Source organism: Pteropus medius, unplaced genomic scaffold, assembly GCF_902729225.1.
Source record: "Pteropus medius unplaced genomic scaffold, Ma_sr-lr_union100, whole genome shotgun sequence".
NCBI lineage: Eukaryota > Metazoa > Chordata > Mammalia > Chiroptera > Pteropodidae > Pteropus > Pteropus medius.
Genome location: NW_024349796.1, coordinates 8,802,851 through 8,806,417, shown reverse-complemented (window position 1 = coordinate 8,806,417; position 3,567 = coordinate 8,802,851). Strand labels below are relative to the sequence as shown.

Below are 3,567 nucleotides of genomic sequence, written 5' to 3'. Positions count from 1 at the left end.
AGATCTAGCTTATCTAAAGGGCTATGTCATCTTCCTTCTCACAGGCACATCCAATCCTGTGAAGCTCCTGGTGCTTCCACATACATCTTGCTCTTCCTTTGCAAAAAAAGAACTTGGAATTTGCACCTCAGTGTGTCCCTCAGTTTGAGGAAATAGACTGTGATGGCTGGCTCTGCCTCTGCTCTCCAGTTTGGTTTTTCAAACTTACTCCTTTAGTTGTTTGCCACTGATTATGGCAGACTGTCCATATTTATTTGAAATTTTGGGTTTTATCTTTTAGTTTCACTGAGAGTTGTGCCCCACCCACTTTTCCTCAAAATATAATTTCAGGACCATGCGCATTGTAATTACTTGGGGTGCTTATTAAAAATTCAGATTTCTAGTGTCTTTTCCAAGGCCTGCTAACTCAGAGCCTTTGATACTGGCTTCCTAGATTCAAAATCTCTAATAACTATGCATGATTTTTACGTAGACATTGGCAGCTATTTCATTTTATTTTATTTTTAATTTTTTAGGCGAAGCAACTCTTGTTGACCTCACAGATTGCAAAGACCTTGTCAGCTTACCCTCCCTTATTTTTTAAATTTTTACGCCTTCAGCACCTGGTCTTCCTAGGTAGTCTTCCCATCCAAGTGCTAACCAGGCCCGACCCTGCTTAGCTCCTGAGATCAGATGGGATCGGGCTTGTTCAGGGTGGCATGACAGTAGACTTTACAGCTGTTTTAGTGATGAATGAATAAATGATTACAGTTTTAAACTGTTCCCTTTCTTCATCTTAATATGGCTTGCAAACACTTGCCCCTACTACATTTCATAAATAATGTAATTCGTACACCATTATCTTGTGTTTTCATTGCTCTCTACTGTATATAACTAAGGTCCATATGATTATTTTATATTTGTTTTCCATACCCATAAAGATGCACAGAGACTTCAGTTCATTTTGGGGCGATGAGCCAATGTAATGTGTGAACTTTCTATCCTATCCTTTGCAGTTCGGGAAGTTTCTTCTTGATTTGTCTTAATCTGTGGTGAGTGATGACTTCCAGTGTAAATTTTGGCAGCTTTTTGAGCTATGTAAGGTATCTAGGTATCTTGAGCACCCCTTGAGGAACTTGGTAGATTTACTCAGTGCGTATAGCGAGCCTTCACTCTCTTGAGCCAAACCTCTGGTGGCCAGCTTACTAGAATGTGAAAATGGAGAAGCCTTCCTCGAGAGTGGTAGTCTATAATTGTCTTTCATCTCCTGCTCACCATTCCAAATATGACAGTAAGAACTGGGAGTTTCCAAGTAAAGAAGGTGGCATTTTGTGTTTCAGATGCCTTGATTTTTGTCATACTCAGTTTCTTGTGAGCTGATCCCTTTTATGCTGTCTAGAGGTTGACATCAAAATGGCAACTAATTAAAAGTAGAAAATTTATCTTTTGAACATAAATACGTTTTCAGAGATGAGAGAGGTAGATGCCCTAGATTTATTTTGAAGTAATTTACTTTTAACTCTTTGGCCAAATCTAGCATCATAGTGAGTTACTAGTAAATAAAGCGCACAGATATTTTTTTATGAAAATGCATTTTAATTTTCTTTCTGGCTCTGACAAAGTAGAGTGTGTCCTTATCCTCACGGAGTTTTTCCCATGGACTAATATGGATCTAAATATTAACTCACAAAGCATCTAGAGGTCTTTGGAAGAATATGTATAGGTCAAGACCTTAGATGCCAGAACTCAGTGCTACCTAAGTTATAGCATCATAGAAAAACTTTAATTTAAAAAAGTCCTCCTCCAAATGGCTGTTAGGTTTTTCTGCCTGTCAGGGCTCGCTGTCTTGACTGCCAGTAAATATGGCCTGTGTGGAGCAGGCTTTCCCTGACTCAGCCTAAGTGTCGCTAACACAGAAGGGTACAAGGCAGGATCCATACACTGCAGATAGAGCAGTCTCCCCTGCTGTGGCTTAAGTGACATTGCATTGAAGGTAAATGGTGCTGCCCATTGCCAGTCACTCTTGAGAATAGCAGTACAACCCTGACATATATCATGTTTAAGTTAAAACAAAATTTTATATGGAAAGATTCAAGCAATCATGCCTTGGGCCAAGAAAAGCAATGTATTGGGCAATAGATGGTTCCTTCTGCTAATGGCAGTGGGGGCTAGCATTCTAAGAACAGCTACGAGTGGAATTGTTCCTTTCTGCACAAATCATAAAAGGTGGGTAAGAGGAGGGTGCTCACATTTAGAATTTAGTGACATCCCGGGCACTAGAGGAGCTTTTCATCTTCCATTGTTCGCCATCATTTTTGCAACAACCATTTGGTATCGCTGTTCAGATTCCACTGATGTCAAAACTGAGACTCTGAGTTGTTAAGTTGCCAAAGGTCACTTAGGTTGTAAGTGGCAGATCTGGCATTTGAATCCAGACAGGACTGGTGACACAAAGACACCTCACAGTACTACACTGTCCGTTTGGACAAACTTGAAAATGTATCAAAATACTCTTTGCAGCCTTCTGCATATTGGTCATCTTTGTTTATTTCTTTGGCAAGAATCATATTAGAATCTGCATAATCAGTAAATGTATGTACATTTGTAGGAAATAAAGTTTAGCAGAACTCTTATTCTGTGAATAGTGGGAAGACTCTGGTCTTTATATTTAGAAAGCCCTGGGAACTGTGCCCTTGGGCAAGTTACAGTCTGCACATCAATTTTCTCTTCTTTAAAATGGCAACAACAGCAACCTTTTATGATTGTGGGATGAATTAGAAATAATTGTAAAGTGCCTAGTACAGTGCCTGGCATGCAGTAGGAGTAAAAAAAATGGGAACAGATGTTGCTTTTGACATGCATGAGAATGCTGTGCTTATTATGGACAATGACTGTTGACCTTCTAAAAGTCTGTATTTACTCCTGTGATATCACACTGTAGATATTCAGATAAGCACATCAACTGGATATGTAATGACAGTTCAAGTATCCTTTACCTGTATACTAAGTCAGTCAGAATTTTAATATAACCATTTAGTTAGCTATGTATATATTTTTTTCCTATAGAAAAGTATATAATTTCATAATATTGCTAAATTCTACTCAGTTTCATTCAGAAATTGGTTTCACTTAAAGTTTTTGAACATTTGAAACATGTACAAAATAACTTTTGTATGAAGGGAAATCCATACCCATTAGCCAGATTTATCTGATCATTTAGGTTTTGCCACATTTATTTTTCCTACCTTTTTAAAAAGTCTTGGCAGAATGTTCAGGAAAAATCTAAGACATCGTGGTATTCACTCTTCTGTCCTTAAAAATGAATCTAAATATGGACATTTCCTTGCATAGCATGATGGTATTACAGTACACCTAACAGAACTAGCAGTGGCTCCTTGATATCATCTCCTCCCAGTCTATAATCAGAAGTGGGGAAATACTGCCTTAATAGAAATTTTCTAGAGGTTCCTTTTAGCTTAATCCCTTTAGCCTTTTTTTCCCATCCAGAGCAGACCCTTTTCCTCTTAGGCCCCTTTTCATGCCATTGGTTTGTGTGGAAACTAGGTCGGTCGTCTTGAAGATTGTTCC

General features: G+C 38.5%; 1 pseudogene; it reads right to left on the bottom strand.

Annotated features, from left to right (window-relative positions):
- Nucleotides 1–590: 590 nt before the first annotated feature.
- On the bottom strand, nucleotides 591–710 carry LOC120619397 (uncharacterized; annotated as a pseudogene).
- Nucleotides 711–3,567: the final 2,857 nt, after the last annotated feature.